The sequence below is a fragment of the Homalodisca vitripennis genome, chromosome 3 (genome assembly GCF_021130785.1).
Source record: "Homalodisca vitripennis isolate AUS2020 chromosome 3, UT_GWSS_2.1, whole genome shotgun sequence".
In the NCBI taxonomy this organism is placed as follows: domain Eukaryota; kingdom Metazoa; phylum Arthropoda; class Insecta; order Hemiptera; family Cicadellidae; genus Homalodisca; species Homalodisca vitripennis.
The window spans coordinates 126,122,140-126,135,100 of NC_060209.1; the positions used below are offsets into that span (position 1 = coordinate 126,122,140).

Here is a 12,961-nt window from a genome sequence, read left to right on the forward strand (position 1 = left end):
CTTTTCTTTTAATGATGTCATGGACATAAAATATTTCTTTCGTCTTCTTCTGACTGATGGCCTTTCTGTCACATAGTTGGGAAGGCTAAAAATGAATAGATTACAGGAGTCCCAAGAATCAATACTTACACAACTTTGTTGTAACATTGTATATATTTTAGGAGGAAGTTATAACAACTTTGTAAATGATATTTCTTTTGTCATGTAAATAGGCAAAATTATGTTAGGCCTATTACTTTTTGTTCTATCCTACAGTGTTATATCAATATTATTATTATTATTATTATGGCTATCACTCATAATAAAAAAATAAAACCTGTAAAAGAAATGGACATTTGCTAATCAAGATATGCATTTTAGTTCCTCATAAAAAAGTGAGCAGTGTTAAAATAAACCCTATAAGATACGTTACCAAAATTGGTGGATATGTTTAAAATAAAATGTTCTTTTTAGTGGTGATTGACTTTACTGAGTGTAATTTTTTTTAATTGAGAGTCAAACCTTAAAACTTAAAAAAAACAAAACATTTTTTAGATTTTATTGTTGTTATCCTTTGTGTGTCTGGTAATATAAGAAAGTTTTTTAGTATATTTAGTGTTAATATACACATTTTTTTACAAAACAAAACAAAAATTATAAACAATTTGTCAATTTATGATATTTTATAATAACCGTACGAAAATTGCTAAAAATAGTACAGCACTTTTGGATAACACCTACAACATATTTTTGGCATTATTGACTAACATTCCAAAAAATTGTCTAGCACTGAATGGGTTAAAGGAGCTGTTTGTGTAGGTTGAGGATCACAAGAGTGACAGAATTTGGGTGCAGCAGTTAATATGGTAAAATACTTGTTTTTGTAATGTTGAGAGAGTATACCTTATAATCATTGCCACACTTGTCAGGACCGAACATGATGGTATAAGGAGTCTTATCATGCAACTGGCGCAGGTCAGCAGACTGCCGATCCACACTCAGCAGCTTGAGATATGCTCCGCCACACTCTTGCCCGGTCTGATGTAGCACCTCATACTGCACCACTAGTGGCCGCTCTCCAAAACACAAAAGGCCGGTCCAGCTTGGCTGCAATGGCCGAATGTTTGGCCTTTGACTTGAGCACCAGACCTGAATCTCCCTTTAGCGGATCTCTCTCCGCTGCCTCCAACCTCCCACAATCCTACATTAACATAACAGTAGTGCTGTAACAAAATTTTCATTTTGTCTACGGTTTTTTATTCTATATCTATCAATTCCATGAAACTATACACATATCTAGGTTAATTAAATCATCTTACCATCATATTTAGCTATGTCTTCATCAATTCCTTCTTTTTTTGCCTCAGATTTAATCCATTTCTTTTTAAAACTTGTTTGGGTCATCAAAATGCTCGGCCATATAAACAGACGATCCAGAAGGCAAAGTAGGCGTCACATAACTTATATCCTCTACAGTTTCTACAGTAGCTTCAGCCTAAAACATTAGAAATTTACAATTATAAAATAACAATAAAACGTAATTTCATACAAAATGATTGAATAATATAAAATCTAATTAACTTTGATTTTTTAATTGTTTAAAACAACAGTTGAACTATATATATAATGTTGATGAATTAACCACAGCTAACGGGGATCAGTTATACAAAGATAGAAAACCAACAACTACAGTGCACACAGCAGGTCAATGGCCTGAGGGAGGGTCCCAACAATTGCTTTTTAAGTGGCTCTCTCCCCATTTAAAACTTTTGTACTAATATTCAAACTCTTACTTCCCTTCTAAGCTTTACTGGACATAATGTTCAACAACAAAATTGAACTAACAAACTGTTCAAATATAGTTATTTTAAAACCACACCCTCATAACTTACACATTATGGTAATAATTTTATAACAGTTTTGAATACTTTTTCTATTTAACAACAAAAATCAATATTCTGTATCTTTTAACTAAAAGGTAGTATTTTAAGCCTAATATTTAGTATAAATAGATATGGTATAAATATTTGGTGTTCAATTAAATATTTTGCTCTGAACAATAAGAGAAAATTATGAATTGAATATTAAGAGCATTGAACATACAATTACAATGACTAACAAAAGGGATCAGTATTATTTCTTAGGAAAATTTCATAACCTCCAGGCTCATAATATCAAGTTTCTAATTTGTGATTTCAAATAATAAAGTTTCAAAACAATCAGGTTTTAATCATAATGTAGTAAAAAGATTCAAGTTTCATAATGTTTCAAAACATACATAAATTTATAGTTAAGTTTCATAATTTATAATTAAGAACTAGTGCCAGTTTCAACATGTATGCTACAGTACAGAAGTTCACTCCAGTTCGGTCCAGTTGTAATAAACGATAGTCAGATATATAACAAGTTTTGGTTTTCAGGTGAGTGCTAAATGTTAAGTACTGATGTAAGGTATTATGGATCTCATGCATAGACAAGGTCTAAACTAATAAATTGAATTTCACATAAACTATACCAAGAATGTTTGGTATTCAGATTATAAGAAAGCTTGAAAACAACTACTATTTAATAATAAATAAACCAGTATTGCCATTTATTCAACCCAACAGAAAAATATTCAATAATCTTTTATGTAAAAAACCCTATTCTACTTTAAAGTCTATTTACTCGTTTGAATCTCCAATAAAAAATGTTATTAGATTTTAATTTAAGTAATGATAAGTTTACTTTTATTGGATGTATTTTAACATACGATTGTATTGAATGATTGAATACATACAAATATTAGATACTAAAGTGTCACATGCTCTGTTTTAAGTGTGAAAATAAATTAACTATGAGTGCAGAACAGAATGAATAAACAGCACTGTGCTGCCTTGTTTTGGATTTAGATAGACTTTAATATTATTATTACCATCAAAAAATAGTTTTGTCAGCCACAATGGGGACAAGTTACAACACATTTGCTAACATTTCCTATATTATTTTATAGATATGAAACTATTTATTTGCTTATATACATTGTAACAAAAGTTTTTTACTTAATCCAAAGTCAAATTTTTACATAAATGTACCACATATGTCAGTTTTAAATAGAAATTGTGTACTAAATGCATATGGGAACTGTATCAGTTTCATTATAAGCCCAATTTCCTTCTTCTCCATACAAAAAAGAAAACAGATAAGAACGTTTAAAAAAATACACTTGGCATACAAAATCCTACTACTTAACAAAAGTCTTCAGGAATTAAATAATAAAATGGAAGGCTACATTGGTATTACTTGCTAGGTCTAACAAAAGAAATAATAATGATAAGACACTCCTAATGTTTAGTTATGTAACTCCTAGCTTAGTATATTTACTTGAGTACAGTAAGTAGTTAGCATTGCAGCTATGAGCAGTAATTAAAACAATGCTAACATTATTTCATGCCACTTATCCTCTACTTTCATTCATATTACTGTAGAACAGGATTCTTGTTTATAGTGCCAACAATGGAGGGCACTTCATGGAAAATTAAATAATCATAAGAAAATCTCAAGAGTCCATTTTATTTGATTGTTGTTGTTTCATGAATAAATCTTAATTAAGAAATTAAAACAATACACACAGGATAGGATAGTGTTTTTTTACACAGAACATTTTTATTTTTGTTTTATTGTATTTAACAATTTTTGTGGTATTATTAGCATCCTTAGAAACAAAAGATTGTTGTATGCTTGTGACATACACAACAATATGAACTACTGACACTGTATTTCTGTTAAAAACGTTAGTAATATTTTATAATTTAATCACTAATCATAAGTGTTAAAGAAATCACAAATTCCAAATTCACTTTTTTTGAAATAAGTTATGTTCACAAGGATACAGTGGCTACATTTAAGAGAAATCTGACCACCAGTTTCAGGTTAACAAAAAAAAACAGTTACATTTTAAAAGTTTATATTGAAAATGTGGCTACATTTAAGAGAAATCTGACCACCAGTTTCAGGTTAACAAAAAAAAACAGTTATATTTTAAAAGTTTATATTGAAAATGCATCAAACTTTCTCAGCAATCTTATACCAACAACCATAAGGTAGGAAAGTACTGGCGTTGCCAGCAACTCTCATGTCGAGACTGTGAATACAATCATATTGTATATCATGCAGACAAATTTATATTACAAACATTATAACGGGGATTGTAATATGCTGGCTTCACCAGCAAACATTTATCATCAAAAACATGCCAGGTTTTGCAGACAATTTGATTCTATCCACCTCATATTTACTTTTACCATAAACAACCTGTAACTTTTATTTTATCAGTTTCATGAAAGGACTACTTCCGTTTTTCTTGCAATCCTACTTAGTCAATTTACATCTCACTCATACCTAAAATTATAAAAACACTTGATGATGAAATTAGATTTCTGTCTGTATGCGCAATAACTTTCGAACGAGTTGAATTAAAATATTGAAATATGTGAAATACCACCTCAACGTCAGTAGTTAAAATGGTGAAATCAGTCCTTTGGGAGTCGCTTTCGTAGATCATGGTGCTCTCCAGGAGGTTACTCTGGTTTTGAGAAAACAGAATCCACAGATTGACAACATTCCTTCCATTTCATATAAATTCATATAGCATAACAGTGTCCTGAATTCCTCTTCAGGTAATTCAACGTATCATGATTCACCAGGAAACCATCACGGAAAATAACCATTGCCTCAAAATAGTTGGGAGATACGGGCGCCTACACCATTTGGTGTAGAGGTACCCAATTTGGTTGAGCTGATTAACGGCAGTGACTCCACTAGCTTTTGGCAAACCTGGACTATTTTTCTTACAATATCCTCTGTCTTCTCTAATATGATACGTACTAACTTAGAAAATATAAATACTGAAAACTATCAGTATAAATTTACATAAATTAAGATACCCTGGTTCTGTGCCATTATACACATAAGATACCATCATATTACTTAGACAAATTATGCTGAATTTGCACGACCTACTAAATGTAATATAGTACAATCATAACTTACTATGTAGTAGAAACAAAAACTAGTGAAATTAATTTAAAATTTTAACTTACGTCATCAACAGAAGAATCATCCACTTCTACAGAGGCTTCACCCTCATCAGCTAGCACCACACTAGTAAGCACCAACAGGCCAAATCACCAACCTCATCTATCAACATAATAACAACATCATCAACAAACAGGCTTCTGGTGGGAAATAAGTATAATTTAAGACATCCAAATAGACCCAATTGGCAGTGAACAATTTTGTAAATATTGAAGTCATAGTGAAGGTGGGGAGACTGTCATGACAAGTTACGCTAATCTTCCTAAGGCCCTTCACTGTGTCAATGCTCACATTATGATTGGAAAGTTTTAAACCGCACAAAGTGTTATAAATGTTGCAATTCATTGACTAATCTTGAAGCAATCCTCTGGTTTTCACCATTCTTTAAGTTTGTTTTTATGCTCTTCAAAATAAGGGGTCACTTAAGACGGGTTGACATTGAAAATTTTGGAGTTTTGCCCCCAAAATCCTTGCATTTTTTGCAGGACACAAAACATTTTCAAAATTACCAAAATGAAACTTCCTTTCCACATTTGTACCACTAATACAGTGACTGAAAGGTGAAAAAATAGATAAAAGAACCAAATTTTTTCTGATTACATGGAATTACTTTTGAAAATTTGCATACCACCTTCATCTGACCCTCAACTTTAAAAGTGATATTGTCTCAATGTGTGCTTTTTGCAATTTGGAGGTAAAAACAATTGTATGAAATACTCAAAAAGTCCAGATTTACGAATTTTAAAGATTTAAATTCATATTCAAATATGTTGGGTAAAGTTCCTTTGAAGTTTTTCAATATAAAGTAGGAAATTAAATTACTTTCCTACTCTTAAAAATCCTTAAAAACTATCCCTTTATGCCCAAAAATGTAGAGGAAAAAGTTTTTAGTAGCTTAAAAAGAACTTTTGGTGCATTCATAATATATTGAACCTTTTATTATTTATCAAAAAAACTTATCACTCATTAAACAGTTGCAACCCTTAAAAACCACACCTTATCTATATCTATATATATATAAAAGAAAGTCGTGTGTTAGTTAACACTATTTATAAGTCAAGAACGGCTGAATGAACCGATTTGGCTGGAAAATTGGTAGGGAGGTAGCTAAGAACTGGGAGAAGGACATAGGATACTTTTTTATCCCGTTCCCGATTCAGGTATTCCGCCCCACTGGTCTCTAAAAAGTTACAGAAATATCCAATATCCGTAAGAAATGCATTGCAGCAAACATATGTTATTAAGTGAAAGAGCCTTTTCAAATTTAAACTCAGCTGTTCTTTGTAAACATATATAATGCGACAAAAGAAATATATGTTTATATCATTTAATTTACTATTTTAAATTTCTTTACACTTATAGTTTGAAAGCATAGAGTAAGAATTAAGAGAAACAGCAAATTTTGTTTCAACTGTTTCTGCAATCACTGTTAATCATAGACTTTACTATCCAGATAATACAATTCAAATTTGACGTAAAAATTCACCTTTAACTGCAATATTTAATCTAATATACACCATGCTCGTGCTTGATCAAAAGAGCAATGCAGATATCAAAATTACTAGACAGAAGTATGGTTCTCAAAACTCCGTGTGTACATATTCTCTCAATCGAGACAACAAAGCAAGCTCAATCATGGCATCGGAGATATAACTAATTTGATCCAGAAGTGATACACCGCGCAAAGCCTAAAATAAAAACCATACGCAATTTCGCTTAACACCTGAAGCTCATAATCATTAGACTGTAATAATATGTACCTAAAAATATGCCTATTGTCGTTTCAAAATTACATTGAGTGCGCCTTCATTTATTACATTGTATGTGCGCTAATGAATTCTGACTTTTTGACTCCTGTCCACGATGGTCTAATATAGTTCAATTGTATACAAAAATCATGGAATATTGGAGAAAAATTCCAGTTATTTCACAGGTGCATATTGAGACTGTTTTAAAATTTAAATCTTAAATAGATCATGAGCTTGGAGTATCTTTCAGTGACTATCATTTATCTCAGAAGGGTAATAACGACATTCAAAAGAAATATGCCTCCTATGTCCCAATTTTTTCTGTAGGAAATCGTGTGCGAAGCCGTGGGTATTTGGTTGTAATTGGTATTTTATTGAAAATGAAGAGTTTTCGTTATAAAATACTACGACGAATTTATTGACGAACTAGCTGTTACCCGCAGCCAATTGCGCATAATTGCTTTTACTAAGTAGGCTAATATAAGGACTTTGGTTCTTAAGATTTGCGTGCGAAGCCGAGGGTAACAGCTAGTAATAAAACAAAGAATAAAATGTTTTATTGAAGGCTTGAAATGTTTTACTGGTATACATATGATAAATTGTGACTTTCTTCAAAAAGTTTTTTGATTTTTTTATGATTATATTTTGAACTTTTTAATTCCCCCCAAAAACTCATAGAAGACCTATCCCTTATAAAAAAATAAATTATGTTATTGAAACATAGTGTTAACATTATTTATGGAAAAGTTGCTTATGAATTATATTTGAATGAGGACCAATTTCAAGGATGAGGATCAATTTCAAGAAGATTAAGTTCCAGACAATCCTTTTTTATGCTACTGGAAGTTATTAAAAGGGTCAGTTGTAATTTTATTAATCTAAAGCAATTTTTTAAAAGAACATTGTTTTTTTACATATTAGGTACACTTTTCTGATAAACTACTTGAGCTAGAACCTTGAAATATGAAACACATGTGTAGGAAAGTGATAGTTAACAATCACACCACAGCAGATTTCAAAAATACTTTTTTCTTTTTATTTCATGACCTTTTTGGATAATTATTTTAAGTGTTTCAAAAACATATTTTGAAAACAAGTATAATTTCTTCTCTGACAAAGAAAGAATGAATCCCACTAGATAAAGTCTTAATAATGAATATATAAATAAGTGTTAAAATTACAGATCTCTGCAATGGTTCCAGAGAAAAGTGTACCTAACATGAGTGGAGGTAGGAGGTCTACTCCCATTAACCTGTTAAATATATAATGAAATATTTATTCAATTTTTTTTAAGCATCTAAATCCATCCAAACTCCCTAAACTTATTTTTGACATATGAATAAAGTAAACTGGTGATGAATTACACTTAATTTAAATGTTTGCTGTCAAGTAATAGATGTTAATACCAATTTTGTTTCTCAAAAATCAAGAAAACAATTTTATTTTCACTGTAAATTCATTAATTTTGAAGCTAATGACTTTTTACTTGGACCTTGGTTTAAAGGTTTATTCAAGTACCTCAAAAAAGTTTTTTTTTTTAAGTAAAAGCGTTCATTTCTCCGCTAAATGAAATTGAAAGTTCCAATTCATCCTATCTTGAAAATCAACTTCAACTTCAATGAGCTATAATTTGATTTATATACCACCTATAAAAATAAAACAAAAAGCAACCTCTTTGTTATTTAATAGTGTTAATATTTCTTACCATTTTTTTCTCTAAAAATTGTGTAGTTTTTTAGATATTTGCAAAACAATTTCTATAAAACATGCATTTTGAATGCTAAAAAACGACCACCTTTAGGTGACAATATCTCCCTATATTGAAATGGTGAAGTTATTTTTTATTAAAACATTTATATTTCCCACCTATATATTATTATATTCATCCACCCTGGTGTAAAAGCACACATCACCACACTATAATCACTTTTTGTGTTCATGTGGCTACAGTTCCAAAATTTCATGTTAAGTACTATTCCAATCCGAAAAAAATGGGTAGCCCAAAATGCTTCAGAGACTGTACTTTACTCGCACTAACCCAAAGATTATCTCCCTGTATAACTTTAAAACAAAATTGAGGGGAAGGGTCCTGAATTTTTATTCATGCATGCATAATATTCATATATATTTTCAGAAGACCCCTACTGTCGCTCATACAGCGTCTACTTTTCGGACCAATTGTAATTTGCTTCAAGTCTAAGATATTTCTAATTGTCACAGTGGAGTTTGCATTGTTGTCCCCATCAAGAAGATCTATAAATAAGCAGGTCTGAGATGACTACTTCTGTCAAAAAAAACAACTAAGTTTAATTTTATAACATGTATGCAAATCTGTAGTAAAAATTTAATAATTTTGTCTCTCTTATATGTAGTATTAACACTACATACTTAAATATTTGCCCTAAAATGTTTATTTAAACAGTATAGATTTATTAAACATATGGTCCCACCCCCCCCCCCCCCCACCCCCCCCCCCCCCCACCCCCCCCCCCCCCCACCCCCCCCCCCCCCCACCCCCCCCCCCCCCCACCCCCCCCCCCCCCCATCACAATGCGGCCATTTTAAACTTACACTCCCCTTCTCATTGAATGCGTAAAACACCTAAGTGATTCATTCAATAAAATTCGTGTACTTAGAAGAATCTGTGAATAAGAACTAGATAGGGACAATCTAAACCTAAGATAATTACAAGAAAGGCGTATTTTATGTGTTAATGTTTCATTTAGATTATCTTACGCCCTCAGCAGTGAATGCTGGATCCTCTAGCTTCTGTACTTTGCACTCCCCTACTCAGCAGATTGTTTCAGCCAGATTCAAAACCTCCATATTTTTAGCTCCTTATAAAGTAAGTAACACTAATATGTCCGCTTGAATTATATATATTAATTACTTATAATAAAATTTGTATCTGAAAGAAAGAAGATATTTGAATGTTTACGCAGTAGTTCTCGAGCCCCGTTTTGGCTGTAGCGTCGAAACAACAGCCCAATGTCCTCCCCTCCAATTCTTATTAGATTTTGAATATTTAAAATTAATTTTAAAGAGATCAAATAAGTCACATGAAAAAGAATAATAACCCATCCAGTTTGATTTCTTATTTCGAACGTCGGGTGACAAGGGAGGTCAAAACTATTGTAAGAAAAAAATGTTACTGCTTCTGGTGGACAGGCCATGGTCGACGGGAACCTGTCAGCTCACGGCTGTTGTGTCTCTTCAGTATTAATTAGAAGAATAAACAGTAACAAATTCAATTATGTTTTCAATTTACCAATTCAGTAATTAATATTTGTTAAGAAGGTGTGTCTTACTTACCATTAGGGTACTACAAGAATGTACCAGTTAGACAGTTTAAACCGAATATCACACATGTAATTACCAAGTTTTTATGTTAACCTAATACTTCGATTAGTATTCTTTCGACTGCTCACTGTAGGCTGTCGGTAGGTTGGCGGCGGGCAGCGAAACCTTAATCTCACGACTTATCGTTGGTCCGGTAATATACAATTCAATGTATCAGAATCTTTTACGCTGCAATTAAACATCCTAAGAAAACATATTGTTTACATTCACTATTTAGAAATACTACTTTTATTTTCTTTGCATGCTTACAATGCTAAGGTCGATATTTTTTAAACATATTTTTTTGGTAATCTCTAGGGTATGGGAGCAAAACACCTATGACCCCTAACCTGGCTATCCGCCCAACACACTGGACTTTGTTTACCTTCATTCACTGGCTCCACCTATTTCATTAATCCTATTATCCCTTTCAAAATCAGTACTGGGCTAACTAACAAAGTTTAAAAAAGGAAATGCGGTTTTGCTATAAAAAAAATAAATTAATGTATCACGTACTAAAATAATAATTCTGAATCAATTATCCACTTAACCACACATAACAAAACCATCTAGAAGAACGAGATACTATTACACACTTGCATTCCCATTGCATATCATTTCTAGATTTCCATATTTGTGGTGTCAGACGTATTGCACGTCTGATGGTTAAAAACAATGAGGCTATTAAATACAACCGCGTCTTTACTACTCAATAATTAAAATATCAGAGATCTAGTGGTTATACTTGCAAATATTTATGCTTTATAGCGTATTGTGAATGCAAAACTTTTGTGGACTGTTGTAAAAAGCGACAACACCGGAGAGAACGTCCCAGTCTACCAGCCTCCAGTCCCTGCATTGTTGTCAGTAATGGCAGGTTTATTCACTAACAGCGTTGGGCACACACCAAACGTATATTAAAGACACAATTAATATGCATATAATTTACAAGACGTAAAATAAACCCGTTTGCTGCGAGTTATTACCTCCTTATTTCACAGCATTTTTTCTATTTTTGTGAGTTATGAATCTTCCTCCATTGGCAGAGATAACCTAGGAGTCGAGCCTTTATCCACTTGTATTCCTCCCTATGTTTAAATTTATTTACCCCCCTCGTTATAAGGCATGGTATTAGAATAAGGGATTTAAAACACATAACAACTAAATATGCTATGCTGTTATGTATTTAGGAAAAACTGTACAAGCTCTAGAACAAAAATGAACCAAAGATATTGCATAATTTAGTAATAAACACAAATTAAGTGTTTCAGATAGTTTAAAACAGGACATTTAGAGTTTTAAGGGACTTTGTAGTTAACGGCTTAGATCCTTAGACTTATGTTATGACCGTAAACCTATTTAATTCGAATTTATATATGTAAAAAAATTTATAGTATAACGAATGTGTATAATTTCATACGACATGCAAAAATCACGATTATTGCGGTGGTGTTAGGATGAATTAACTAACATTGTAGAATGTGTCAAACAAGGATATCAAAGCCAACGCCTTCTCTGTTACTAGCACTCTACAAAGCCAGCATTATGTCATTTACATTTTATCCTTGAAAGAATATTGATTAATTTACATTTATAACTGATTTATTATAGGGTAATGTATTAGCTTACTATAAAAATACACGACTACTAGATATCTAGATTTAGGGGTAATAAGTATGCAACTATTTGAAGTAATTCGTAATTTAAATAGTTACATCAAACCTCGAAGTCTTAAATGTCGAGATAATGGGGGTAAAAAGGTTTAGTTTACTTCGAAGCGTGATTGTTGAAGTGGATTTGGCTTCCGTAGTTTTAAGGTTATTAAGCATAAAAATGAGGGAATATGGCTCCCTCTGCCCGCTTTGAACAGGAAAATGCTGGAACCAAGCTCCTCCTCACTGAGATAGTATCCCTTCTCATGCGTTCCCGACAGGAGGTGGCCTCTCCATCCAACCTTACATATACAGAATATCCTGTCACTCCAGAGATAGTGCGAAAGCCTTTTAGGCTTAAGTGTAATTATAGCTTCTTGGCCAAAATATAAAAGGAAGTAAGTATAGAACTTGATAAAACACTACATTTTAAAATGCTCACTTAAGTTTTTCTAAAGAATTATAGACTTTTATGAATTTAATGAAAAAGAAAACTAAAAGAATGCACAATAATTGGAAATGCAGTATTATTAAAATTAATCAATTAAGTTTTCTAAATAAAACATACTGATATGTAATTGCATTCAGTCGCTAAATATCGCATTTATTTGTATTTTACTTCCTGTACAGAGCTATCATAAGCATGTTGTGTATTGTAAAAAGTAATAATTGTTAATCGTCCCTTGTAATCTTTTTCTAATAAAAATTTTAATGTTTATTGCATTATATATCCCTGTTATTAGTAAAAAGCAACAAACATGACAAAACATGAGCTTAAAAAAGGCTTGGAGAAAACCACACAATTAACTTGTTGATCCTATTTTTTATTTCAATCAAGGAGGAAAATTGGTTGAAATATCTAACAATCCTATTTACTGAGTGTTGTTTTTCCCCTTGCTGTACCCTTCAGTATTTTGTAAGTTTATTTATGTGGAAAAGTTTAATTAAAAAATGTATATTTTATATAAGTAAAACTTTATATTCGATTTTAATATTTATTAGCACAATATTACTTTTTGCAAATATTACACTTACAAAACATGTCATAGAGAACGATTTTTTAGTTGCAGATTTTATTATATTTGAAAATAGGTAGGATGGGACCCCACGTGTAAAAACAGATGTTAGTAATAATTAAAAAGATGTAAATTTAAGATCTTTTTAAAT

At 31.6% G+C, this 12,961-nt stretch overlaps 1 pseudogene; it reads right to left on the minus strand.

The window, feature by feature from the left end:
* Positions 1 to 11,001, minus strand: part of LOC124358345 — a 36,237-nt pseudogene extending 25,236 nt beyond the window's left edge.
* Between the last annotated feature and the right edge of the window lie 1,960 nt (positions 11,002 to 12,961).